Genomic DNA, 13804 nt, shown 5'->3' on the forward strand with positions numbered 1-13804 from the left:
ATAGAAGATAGTGAAGACATCGATAAATTTCTTAAGTCATATGATTTACCCAGACTGAGTCAGGAGGGTACACACAATTTGAACAGACCAATATCAATGGATGAAATTGAAGAAGCCATCAAAAGACTACCAACCAAGAAAAGCCCAGGACCGGATGGGTATACAGCGGAGTTTTACAAAACCTTTAAAGAAGAATTAATACCAATACTTTTCAAGTTATTTCAGGAAATAGAAAAAGAGGGAGCTCTTCCAAATTCATTCTATGAGGCCAACATCACCCTGATTCCGAAACCAGACAAAGACACCTCAAAGAAAGAAAACTACAGACCAATATCTCTAATGAACCTAGATGCAAAAAATCCTCAATAAAATTCTGGCGAATCGAATACAAAAACACATCAAAAAAATTGTGCACCATGATCAAGTAGGATTCATCCCTGGGATGCAAGGATGGTTCAACATACGGAAATCAATAAATGTGATTCACCACATCAATAGACTTAAAGATAAGAACCATACGATCATCTCGATAGATGCAGAGAAAGCATTTGACAAAGTACAGCATCCCTTTATGTTCAAAACATTAGAAAAATTAGGGATAACAGGAACTTACCTTGACATTGTAAAAGCTATCTATGCTAAGCCTCAGGCTAGCATCATTCTGAATGGACAAAAGTTGAAGGCATTCCCTCTAAAATCCGGAACAAGACAGGGATGCCCTCTATCTCCACTTCTATTCAATATAGTTCTCGAAACACTGGCCAGAGCAATTAGACGAAAGAAATTAAAGGCATAAAAATTGGAAAAGAAGAACTTAAATTATCACTATTTGCAGATGACATGATTCTATACCTAGAAGACCCAAAAGGGTCTACAAAGAAACTACTAGAACTAATAAATGAATTCAGCAAAGTGGCAGGATATAAAATCAACACGCATAAATCAAAGGCATTTCTGTATATCAGTGACAAAACTTCTGAAACGGAAATGAGGAAAAACACTCCATTCACAATATCCTCAGAAAAAATAAAATACTTGGGAATTAACCTAACAAAAGAGGTGAAAGATTTATATAATGAAAACTACAGAACCCTAAAGAGAGAAGTTGATGAAGATCTTAGAAGATGGAAAAATATACCCTGTTCATGGATAGGCAGAACTAACATCATCAAAATGGCGATATTACCAAAAGTTCTCTATAGGTTTAATGCAATGCCAATCAAAATCCCAACGGCATATCTTGTAGAAATTGATAAAGCAATCATGAAATTCATATGGAAAAATAAAAGACCCAGAATAGCAAAAGCAATTCTAAACAGGAAGTGTGAATCAGGCGGTATAGCGATACCAGATTTCAAACTATATTACAGAGCAATAGTGACAAAAACAGCATGGTACTGGTGCCAAAACAGGCGGGTGGACCAATGGTTTAGAATAGAGGACATAGAGACTAATCCACAAAGTTACAACTATCTTATATTTGATAAAGGGGCTAAAAGCATGCAATGGAGGAAGGATAGCATCTTCAACAAATGGTGTTGGGAAAACTGGAAATCCATATGCAACAAAATGAAACTGAATCCCTTTCTCTCGCCATGCACAAAAGTTAACTCAAAATGGATCAAGGAGCTTGATATCAAACCAGAGACTCTGCATCTGATAGAAGAAAAAGTTGGCTCTGATCTACAGATTGTGGGGTCGGGCTCCAAATTCCTTAATAGGACACCCATAGCACAAGAGTTAATCAACAAATGGGACTTAATTAAACTTAAAAGTTTTTTCTCAGCAAGAGAAACAATAAGAGAGGTAAATAGGGAGCCCACATCCTGGGAACAAATTTTTACTCCTCACACTTCAGATAGAGCCCTAATATCCAGAGTATACAAAGAACTCAAAAAATTAGACAATAAGATAACAAATAACCCAATCAACAGATGGGCCAAGGACCTGAACAGACACTTCTCAGAGGAGGATATACAATCAATCAACAAGTACATGAAAAAATGCTCACCATCTCTAGCAGTCAGAGAAATGCAAATCAAAACCACCCTAAGATACCATCTCACTCCAGTAAGATTGGCAGCCACTATGAAGTCAAACAACAACAAGTGCTGGCGAGGATGTGGAGAAAAGGGTACACTTGTACATTGCTGGTGGGACTGCAAATTGGTGTGGCCAATTTGGAAAGCAGTTTGGAGATTCCTGGGAAAGCTGGGAATGGAACCACCATTTGACCCTGCTATTGCCCTTCTCGGACTATTCCCTGAAGACCTTAAAAGAGCATGCTACAGGGATACTGCCACATCGATGTTCATAACAGCACAATTCACAATTGCTAGACTGTGGAACCAACCCAGATGCCCCTCAATAGATGAATGGATAAAAAAATTGTGGCATCTATACACAATGGAGTACTATGCAGCAATAAAAAATGACAAAATCATAGAATTTGCAGGGAAATGGACGGCACTAGAGCAGATTATGCTTAGTGAAGCTAGCCAATCCCTAAAAAACAAATACCAAATGTCTTCTTTGATATAATGAGAGCAAATATGAACAGAGCAGGGAGGAAGAGTGGGAAGAAAAGAGTAACATTAATCAGTGACATGAGATGGGAGGGAAAGGGAGAGATGAGGAAAATTGCATGGAAATGAAGGGAGACCCTCATTGCTATACAAAATTACATATAAGAGGTTGTGAGGGGAATGGGAAAATAAACAAGGAGAGAAATGAATTACAGTAGATGGGGTAGAGAGAGAAGAAGGGAGGGGAGAGGAGGGGGGATAGTAGGGGATAGGAAAGGTAGCAGAATACAACAATTACTAATATGGCATTATGTAAAATTGTGGATGTGTAACTGACGTGATTCTGCAATCTGCATTTGGGGTAAAATTGGGGGTTCATAACCCACTTCAATCTAATGTATGAAGTATGATATGTCAAGAGCTTTGTAATGTTGTGAACAACCAATAAAAATAAAAAATAAAAAAATAAATTATTCTCCACAGATCCCAAGAATACCTGCAATAGTTTCCAGCAACATTTTATAAGAGGGGCGGCCCCAGCTGTGCACTAGAATCACCTGGGGAGCTTTCATTGCCAGGGAATCCTGGGTCCCCTCCAGACCAATCAAGTGGTGGGTCCAGGCAGCAGTATTTTTAAAGTCTCCAGATGGCTCTAATGTGCAGCCAGAGATGAGAACCACTGATTTAAGGGGATAGAGATACTACAAAACTGTGAACACCAGCTGGCCCAAGAGCTAGAGCTCTGGAAAAGCAAGAAAAGCTAAAAATATCATAAATGGCAGCCCCAGGTGACAAGGCACTTGTCATGATGATGCAGTCATTGCTTTTGCAGCCTGCTTCATGCGTCACGCCACAGTTCACACCACTCTGTGCTCACACTCACTCCCTGCACTGGAGCCAAGAAACCTCAGGGAGCCCCCTCGTCAACCATGCAATAATCTTCTGCTCTCATAACGTCGCAAAGCCCTCTCTTCCCCAAGGAGACTTCAAATTAGGGCTGTTATTTTCCCTTTAGTAAGTTTGGGTCATTGAGCCTCGTGCATTCTCATTTCTCATGCATTTTCATTTCCCTGTCTTCAAACCTGAGTAAATTTTTTGCTTCTGAGTGATTTTTGAACCTTCAGGTATGATTATCTCGACTGTAGTAAATATGGTTGTTTTCATCCTCCCATCTGCAGAAACACAGAAATCAGAATGGAGCCTACACACTGTGGCATCTATTCATGATGGGCCTCTGTTAAGCTCTGGCCCTTAACAGGCTTAGGATCCTGGAGAACTCCTTTAAGTCTGATAATGTTCTCTCATGAAACTTTAAGAAACCACAATAACTGTTTGGAACACGGAGCCAAATAGTAACATAACTAAGTGTATCCATGAGCCTTCTGGGATGTTCACATTTTTTGGTGTGTACATGCATTTCTTTCTTCTGGTGAGTCAGTATAGTCTGTAGTATAATCTGTAGTATAGTTTGTAGCTATTCCCAAACGGGTATGACTTCATAACGTTTAAGTATTTGCAATACATACTTTTCACCTCTTGCCCAAGAGCCCAAACACAGATGTTCTCCCTTGAGGGACTAATGTTGAACCTTTTGGATTCTTTCCCTTCTCTTACCACCTCCAACCTTCACCATCAAGGGGCTCTGGAATGTAACCGGATGTAAGTTCCTCATCACCATAGAGGGGGATCTAAAGCCACGAGGAACCAGGAAGCCAAAGGTCAAGTAGACAAAGTGTTCTGACTCCCAAGGCCCAGCAGTTATTCAGAATCAAGAGCTGCTCTCTATGTGAGAAAAACTAAAAATTCCATTTCATTTTTTCATTCTCATGTGGTCCAGGACTACCACACCTGCAGGTGGAGAACTGGGTTAGTGGGAGAGAACAGCCTCCTTGCTTCTGCAAGGGAATGTGATCATTTTCTTTCCCCGAATTCTTTAAAAGGCATGTGAGGAGCTCATTTTTCACTGTCAGACTCTCCATTGCATCAAAGCAGACACTTGCTGAAAGATCAAGAACTGGGATTCCATCCCACGTACACCTCTCTCCCCTTGGAAAGGCTGAGTCTCCTTAGTTACTCTTCTGTGATGAAGGCCATTAATAATGACTCATCCTCAGGGAGGTGATGCAGGTCTCTCTAACTAAGTCCTGTAAAAGGGAGGAGCTACGAGTATATTCCCGGGGCAAGAGGGGCAATGACTGACTGTCTGGTATGTGCCAGGCATGTGTTGGATCCTTTGCCCACGATAACTGGCTGTAGAACAGCTGCAGGGGATGCTCAAACAAGGGAGCAGCTACAGCCCAGAGATCACACTGGAGGATGGAGAAAGTCCACGACTCCAAGAGACACACACTTGAAGGGAGAAGAATGAATCTTTATATTGCCTGTGACAATGACTGTAACTATTCTCAAATTCTCACATGAGTACGTGGCCAGTATTTCACTCTTTTTTTTCTAAAGCAGCACTGCCCAGTAGAACTTTCTACAATGATGAAAATGTTCTATAGCAACGCTGTCCAATATGGCACCAGGAATCATGTGAGGCTATTGAGCACTCAAAATGTGACTAGTCTGACTGAAAAACTGAATTTTAAATTTTATGTAATTCATTTAAATTTAAATAGCCACATGTGACTAGAAGCTACTATATTCTATAGTGAGGTTTTTTTTTTTTTTTCCCCTAGTGCTAGGAATTAAACCCAGGATCTTGTGCATGCTAGGCAAATGCTCTACTAAGCTACACACCCAACCCCGGACAGAGCATTTTTATAGTAGTTACAATTTTTAGCTAGACACATGGTCACCTAAAATAAAGACTGTTTCCCACAGTGACTCTTGTAGGCATGTGATACGTTTTGGCCCACAGTATGAGGGTAAGTGATGGAGGTTGACTTCCAGGTTATGCCCTCAAGGGAAGGGTCCTGCCCTCTCCATGGCCTTTATTTCTTTTTTGCTGGCTGGACCAGAATGTGGTTGTGAGCCATCTGGAACCAGGCAATGAAAACAACACCTTAGAGAGAGCACAGCAATAACATAAAAGGGACCCGGATCCCTGAGGATGACCTCATGGAGCAGTGCCCTAATTCTAGCTCTGACATCTCTATGTGAGAGAAACTAAAAATTCCATTTCATTTCAACCACTGTTACTTTGGGCCTCTGTGACTCTGGGCCACAGCTGTCTTCTAGCCTAACCAATATACTGCCCCCTTGCCTCTGCCAGAGGTCAGGGGAAACAAATGTTCTATTATGATTATGATTTTGATCATGTGACTTTAAAGCTTCTGTCAGGGCTTTATGCAGCTAAAAGGCAGAGGCCGAGAGTAAGGGTCTCTGCTTAGTGAAGCACCTTGATTGAGCTGGTGAATTTAGTGGAGCATAAGGGATGGAAAGAGAAATAAATCAAGATTTGGGGGAAATGATGAGCCCCTACAGCAGGAAGGAAGGATCTGAGGAAATGGCATCAAGATGGACCTACGGGGTGATAAGGCTAGCAGGAAGCTTTTCATGGCAGCTGTAATGGCTGGGCTTTCTCAAGAGTGGCATCTAATGTCCCTGGGCTGAGCTGTGCATTGACCTCTCTCTTGTTCAAAGGCTGCTGCACACCCTAGCCTTGTGGATGGGGCTTTGGAGAAAATGAAGGCAGCATCTGACATGGGACAAAGCGTGGAGAACAGAGGAACCCTAGGAGGCAAGACAGGGGGTTAGAAGCAAGAAAATCCAAGCAAGGGTGATGAGGAGACATGTAAGCCCCTTGAAAGTCCCCAGAGACATTGCGGGGAGGGGCATGCTAGCTTTCACCACAGTTGGTATATGGGTTCCTGCCACCCCACTTGAATCTTAGGGATAAGCATCACCCCAGAGATCTGTATGGCCTGCATCATCCAGGCAAATGACACTTGGTTTTACAGTTCCCATGGTACCATCTTTCCTCCTGGCCACCTCTCAAAATCCTGACAGCCAAGCTGGGAAGAAATCAAATGTTTCTTTCATATGTTCTCTAACTTTCCCAGATTGAAGGAGAACTACTCCTCACACATCTAGAGTACACAGTCACTGGGAAGAGTAAGAAAATCTGCATTTGATCAGAGGGCCAAGATGGACTGGGGAGCCTGATAGTTGGAGACATTATAAAGAACAGGAGCTTGGAAATTCTGTTTGAGATGGATCAGTGCTCCTGAGGCAGAATGTGTAACACTTGTAGAAAGGTGCTTGCCACTGTTGTTACTAATAGTAACCCTTGAGCTCAATGTCCAAGTATATTTTCTGCTTACATTTGCTCAAGTGATGGAACTTTAGGAGCTGGACTTGGGGTAACAGAAAGGTGACAGGCATTTCTGTGGTAACCCTCCTGCATGCCATCTCTAATCAATTTAAGGATAGATTGGAGGTTGGGATCCTTTGGAAAAATAACGTTTGGGAATAATAATCATTACCGTTTGCAAATATCTGGGGTTGAGGCTACCCAGTTATTAAGATGCAGCCTAGAAGTTTCTGTTTTTGTTAGTTACATACATCTGTTTTTCAACTTAGTTATAAGTCCTGTCATAAGATCACCAAAAGTAGAATGTTTCTAAAGCATTTCTGTTACTTGATATTTTTAGCAGTTTAGATTCCAGGCAAACAAGAAAGTATTATAATTGGAACAATAACAGGTCATTCTCAACCCTAACTTTAACTATAATGAACATGCACCTCATTGTTTCATGATTCATGGTCTGCCATACCAATGCCACACATTTGACTAAATCTTGCATTTAGTAGGAAGACTATATTTTATTCAAGTACACATATATGATAGTTGTATTGAGTATAAACCTCGATGAAACTCATTTAAAAACACAGTAGAGTATTTGATTGAAGGTTGTATGAGTTACATTTCTCTGTGCCCTTTCTTAAGGTAATAAATACTTGGGGACCAAATTAACTGCCAGCTTAAGTTTTTTATTGCAAATCCTGCCAAATAAATAATGTATTGTAATGATTTTGAAACAATTTTTTTCCATTTTAAGGTAATAAGGATTTCATCTTAGAATTTTATATTTGAGGTTTATCTGATACTAACTTTGCATGATTAAAAATACTTTGAATCTGACGACATTAATTGGGGAGGTACAGGATTGTCATTCTGCTATATAAAAATTCATGTTTTAAACATGTAATACATTTTTAGTTCTATATTTTAGTGTCTGTGGAGCCCATGTTGTATCATCATTAGAAAGCAAAAAGAGCTTTTAACCTTTCTTTTATAATAGTAGTTACATCAAGTGTTATAAAGAAGACAGAATCAAGCAGCTTGTAAAAGTACTGAATTTTATTTTTCATTTCTTAAGATTTATAGGGTGATGTGAGAGTTTAACCTTATCCTAAAAAAAAAAAGCTCCTTAGTGAGCAGTATGTCCGTCATAAGGAAAAGGGCTCCTTCCCATAGGGTTCAGAACGTGTATGGCATCATCGGCCAGTCTCAGAGCTGCTGGTGAAACATCGTTTCTCAGATAAAACAGAATCCCAAGAAATGACATTTATGAAACGTGGGTCTGGGCAGCTCAGAGCAAGGATTTGCACATTCACACTGCAGTCCTCGCTGCTGGCAGGGTGGAGAACATTTTAGCAGGAGGAGCTCGCGCTTGCCATGAACCCATCGCTCACGTCTGTGAAGAAACAGATAAGAAGCTGCACAGTTTGCTTCGAATGACCGTGTTCTCTTGACACTGTAAATTTTTGCACAGAACTACCCAGAAAGTGTAACAAAATGCTCTTTATTTCAGCAAACCACTCTGTGAGTGAAAAATATACAGCAATCACTAGAGAGACTGGAGTTTGCTTTTCTAGAGTTTTTGGAATGGACTCCTGGTTTCTTCCTGCCCAGGGAAAACTGCTACAGCACTTAGAGAGGGATAATTAAATTGTGTTTGTTTTAAATGCAAGTCATAACAAATCTCAGGATTAGAGTCTTAGAAAGAGGAAAACTTATCTGAGGATAAAGAAAGAGAGAGAGACCCAAAGCAATATTGGAGGGGGAAATCCTCTTGCTCTGAGATGTTTTAGCTCCATAGGTCCCTGGTGCTGTAGAGATGACCAACTGTCTCCCACACTGCCTAAGGAGTTTGCCTCAAATGTGTCTATTATTCTCCTTTCAGGTCATCTCCATGAATCTTCTTAGGGTTATATGAAGGAGGAAACACATTAATATCAATTGCTGATTTCAAAACTACCAGAGTCCACAGGAATGGAACTAAGGAGGTAAATTCAGAATGTAGAAAACGGGAAGAAAAGGAAATCAAGAAATGGGTTCCCAGTATGGAACTGGGCAGTGCCAGGCATGACAGGGGACCTAAGAAGCCAAGGGAGCTCGGAAGCCTACATTTTGGGAATAGGAGGAAAATGATCCACAGCTTCATCTTCATAAACCCTCATCAACTATGACACAGGTACACAGACTTTTTCTAAAACCAGTTTTTCATAAGCTGTTGTGCAACACTTGTCTTCGTCCATCATGAAGCCTGCAAACCTAGTTGCACTTCACCCATGAAGCTCTGGTTTCAGCAGCTCTGCCAATCACAGCTGCTTCTGGATTGTTCACCAAGCAAGTAGGTCGAAATGCATGGGTGATACTGGCCCTCATGCGGCTCAGAGTGCTCTGAGCACTTTGAAAGAAAGGCACAGCTCAGATTCCAGCATGGATGACTGGAACCCACCAAAGCAGCAACCTCATTGCAGCCATCAGCCCTAACCTTCTCTAATGGGGTTTTCACCAGAGAGGCCCAAAGCAGCCAAACAAGAGGTAGCACTTCTCCCCCACTCCTGTCCTTGGGCCCGTCTGATGCCTCCTACCCTCTAAAAGGGGTGGAAGATGAGAGGTAAAAGGTCAGGGAGGCTGAACTATCCTCAACTCAGGAACTAAGCCCTAGGACATTCAGGAACCTTTGGGTGTTTCTTCAGTATCCTCCCCTCTTTCCGCTCTGCAGACACGTCAATCAGCAGCCCTGAGTCATGGATCATTTACCAGCTATTTTACCAGTTGCATTACTTCACAGTGGGTGGAAGCTTCCAATTGGCTTGGAGCCCTCCAAAGCTACAAAAGCAAGCCTATTTTCTACCATGTTGAGCTTTTTGCCCCCAGCTAGTGCTTTAATATACCTGAGCCCCAAAGAACAACCTTAAAATAGGGGTGCTTTAGACGGTAGCCCTGACACATGGACCCATCTATTTCTTGCCTAAATGTCCAAGTCTATTTTTTCCCCTTTCTGGGAAGCTGACCTAAACAAGTAAGAATGTGCTATAAATGTCTTTCAAGACTTGACTTGTAGCTTCTAATTATAATTAAGATGATAATAATATTACAAATAAAATTTGTGTCTGAACTGTGCCTTTCTTCTGAACTGCTGGGAGCACTCTTGCCTGTGTGAGGGCAGGTATCACGTGTGCCTTTCTATCTACTTGCAGATTCTAATGACACCTTTTTAATTCTTCCTCCTGAACTCACCTTTCTTCCCTGAGCTGGACCACACCACTGAGCTAACTTCCCAGGGTGCCTGGTGGCATGATCTGAGGGAGGAGGAGACTCCTCTTGGCCCGGCTGACTAACCTTGATCCCCACGTGCCTTTGCTGAAGGCTGTGCTGGCTCCACCCTGCCCCTTCCTGCCAAGAGCTAGTCCATATTTGTCACCCTAGCTCCCAGACTCCCAGGTGCCATAGAGTGACTGGGCTTCCTGCCCCTGACGCCAGGGAAGGGGCCCCTTCACTGCAGGGACTCCATCCCCAAGCTTGCCCTCAGTGGACTCTCCACTCTCAGTTGTCACAGCTCAAGGGCAGGGACAGGCTCTGACTTGCTCACGTGTCTGCTGTGCTGTGCCAGCTCACGCTGAAGCTTTGCTGTCTTCAGGATCCCTTTGAACGTGCACCGCGGACTCCTCCCCGGTCCTAGAGGAAACTCTGGCAGACCTTCTGACTCTTCTGGTCTCTCTGAGCTAAAAGAGTCCTGCGGGTCATTTGAGTTATGAAATTTAGACTTGATTCCGAAATTCAATGTCCAGACTGGTGGAAAACAAACTCTGTGGTCCAGAATTAAAATTGAAGCTCCTCTTTGCTCCAGCTCAGGCCAACTGTAGAGGACAGGGTGGGGATGCAGCAGCGGGGATCAGTCCCTCTCTCTCCCTTCTCCTGTACACTTCTGACCTTCATACACCCCTCCTCACATTGGAGGAGTTGGAGGGAGAACTGGAGGAAGGTGCGGGAAAGTTCTAGGATGGGCCTTCTCAGGACTTGAGTGGTATTTCAATCCTGGCTTCTTGAGAGACTCCTTCTCCCTTGTCATCACTGGGTTCTGTCTCTGTGGGTCCCAGACAAGAGTCCATGTATCTTTATCCCAGGAATGTTCTATAACCTTTGCATTCCTGGAAATCCAGGGACATTTCTGCTTCTCTCGGCTGAGGTCTGTTTTCCCCCTGATGACTCAGTGGGGCAGCACACACAGTCCCTTTGTCCTTCACCAGCTCACCCAGCCCCACTCTCTCTCCTCACCATGCCATTAAGGCCACTGTCCAGCCCTTCTAGTTTTTCCAGGCTGATGCAACCCACTGTGCCTCCAAGCAGAAAGTGATGCACATTCAAGTTTTCCTCTATCGTAAAGAAAAGGAAACGTGTCCTCCATTCACCCCTTATGAGTGAGGGTCCTGGGGGCCTCTCCGCATGCTGTCAGCTCTCTCCAAAACTACTTACTGAAAATCTTGCCTCTCAACTCTCATTTAAACTTCATTTTTAATCTGGATGTTGGAGAGTGTCAATTTTAAATCCAGTTAAGAACAATCTAACCACCACCTCCCATCTCTTTTAGCTTCGTTTTTTTAGAATGGTTTCTATTGTCTTGGTTCTTTTGATGTAACCTGAATCTAGCAGGAGAGTAAAGAACAAGCAGAAATCCTCCCTGGCCTCCTGTTGGGACTTTTAACAGGCTTCCAAGAACATGTTTACTGTTAGAATGCAGATTGTCCCTTCTAAGTTGGAACTTTTATGAACTCATCATGTTAAATCTTTGAAGGAAAAGAGAAATAGGATGTCTGTGTGTGCTCCCCTGTGAAGATTAGTACAGCTAGCCCTCCTCAGCTGCCACTAAAATTTAGGTTTCTAGCAAGAGTACAGAGCCATGTGTTTATTTGATTATTTTTTTGGGGGGTGCGTACTGGGATTGAACTCAGGGGCACTCAATCACTGAGCGACATTTCCAGCCCTATTTTGTATTTTTATTTAGAGACAGGGTCTCTCTGAGTTGCTTAGCGCCTTGTGTTTGCTGAGGCCGGCTTTGAACTTGGGATCCTCCTGTCTTAGCCTCCTGAGCGGCTGATATTACAGGCATGTGCCAATGTACCCAGCTCTGTCATGGTGTTTAAATTCACAAGGTTAGTGCATCTTCTGGTTCCTGGTACCCAGAAGTTTATTCTACCCAATTCTAATTCATTTCCCTAATAAGAGCTAAGGCATGTCTTGAAATACTTCTGTTAGTATCATCCTAGTGTCTTAATTAAAGAACAATTTGGAAAGACAACCATATATTTTTAAAATGACAAAGACACTACCCAGGTAATCATCTATACCTTTTCTGTATAAAGGTCAGCCTTTGAATTAACACTTATTGACACTTAGTGCCAGAAAATACTTCTTTTATCCATAGTCAAACCTGCATGCTTCCTTTTATATGCCAATGAGAACTATGTAACTCGATGTATTTCTCATTTTGCTTTGTCTACCAGTATATTCAGCACTAAATTTAGTGGTCAGTTGCAGTAACTAATTCACTACCAAGGCTGGTATGTGTGTATCTTATTTCTTCTGTTTGGTTTCTATTATTTCTTTCTCTTTTTAAAAATTGCTATATTGTCAGTTATATTCTAACACTGTAAAAAAAAACCTCTCATGCTTTTAAAAAAGTCATAAGGATAGTAATTCTAAATAAATAAGAACAAGGGCTGGGGTTGTAGCTCAGTGGTGGAGCGCTTGTCTAGCATGTGTGAGGCACTGGGTTCAATTCTCAGCACCATATACAAATAAGTAAAATAAAGGTCCATCAACAACTAAATAATATTCTAAATAAATAAATAAATAAGAACAAAACTTAACATTTGTTCATTCCTGTAAAAATAGTTATTGATCACCTTCTGCCTATCAGGCGTTTTGCTAGGTGCTGCAGGAAATAATGGTGACCAAACAGACCTTGTCTCCCCTCCCCCTTGTAAAGGTTCTTGAGCATCAGATTCATATCAGGAGGACAGAAACTGAAAACTCAGGGTACCAGGGGCTTTTGACAGTCAAGAGAAGCGAGTGCTTCCAAAGGATAAATTTGCAGCTGTAAAGAGACCAAAGATGGGCCCACACGTCAACAAGAAGGTCAGTGGCTACTCTGCCAAGAACAATTTCACTGGAATAATGAAGGGGGCATGAAGCAAGTACAGACAACTCCTTTAAAAATTTCAGTTGTGGCTTGAGAGATAGGATGGCTGCTGGGGAGAGTGTGGACTGATGCTGAAAGCGGATTCAGTCACGTCCCGTACCCGTCAGTTGCCATCTTGGTAACTTCAAAGGATTATTTACTCTTGGTTTCTAAGTCTTCTTGAGTATAGGGGACAATGCTAATTTCCCCCAGAAAAGAAAGGATCCAAGGGTTCTGAACTATCAGGTCCAGAAGTGACAAAGAATGCAAACATTTTAACTGTTCACTGCTTGGCTGTCTTCTATTCTCTTAAACATCTCCGTGGCTGCTCCTTTCCAAGAGCACCCAGGATCTCAGGAGCACCCTAAGGACTCTATTCTCAGCTCAGACGTCTGATAGGCTTGGCTGCCAGTCCACGGCTGGCCTCCATCCCAGCTAGATTTTAGAGCACAAAAGCTTAACTCAGGATCAATTCCTCAGCACAGCAGGTGGGGGTGGCCCGTAAGCCTCGTGATCACAAGAAACACATTCACATTTCAATTTTCCAGGCCTGGGATCGAGTCCTGCTTAGACCTCCATTTTGTTTTGGTCCCACATTGCTTGATGCTTGATTCATTGTAAGGATGGCTCTCATGACTTTTGAAAGCAATCTGCACTATGATTTTAATGTCATGAGCATAAGAAGGGAGCCAAACATCTTCAAGGCAGACAAAGGGACTATGTGAAGCTTTTCCAAATTTACTTTCCTAATTGATGAAGGTGGTAACTTTCTCCAAAATCACAGTGACTCAATATATAATTACATGATATTCCACCTACTCTTCCTCCTCTATCATGCATTTAACATCACATAAACAT

General features: G+C 42.2%; 1 long non-coding RNA gene across 1 annotated transcript in view; it reads left to right on the forward strand.

Annotated features, from left to right (window-relative positions):
- LOC308632697 overlaps positions 1 to 12393 on the forward strand; it is a 36044-nt gene extending 23651 nt beyond the window's left edge. Inside the window, exon 5 of the long non-coding RNA XR_014018633.1 lies at positions 8660 to 12393. This is a non-coding gene — a long non-coding RNA (uncharacterized lncRNA). The remainder of the gene's footprint in view (positions 1 to 8659) is intronic.
- Positions 12394 to 13804: the final 1411 nt, after the last annotated feature.

This window comes from Spermophilus citellus (genome assembly GCF_964194105.1).
Source record: "Spermophilus citellus genome assembly, chromosome: 13".
Taxonomy (NCBI): Eukaryota; Metazoa; Chordata; class Mammalia; order Rodentia; family Sciuridae; genus Spermophilus; species Spermophilus citellus.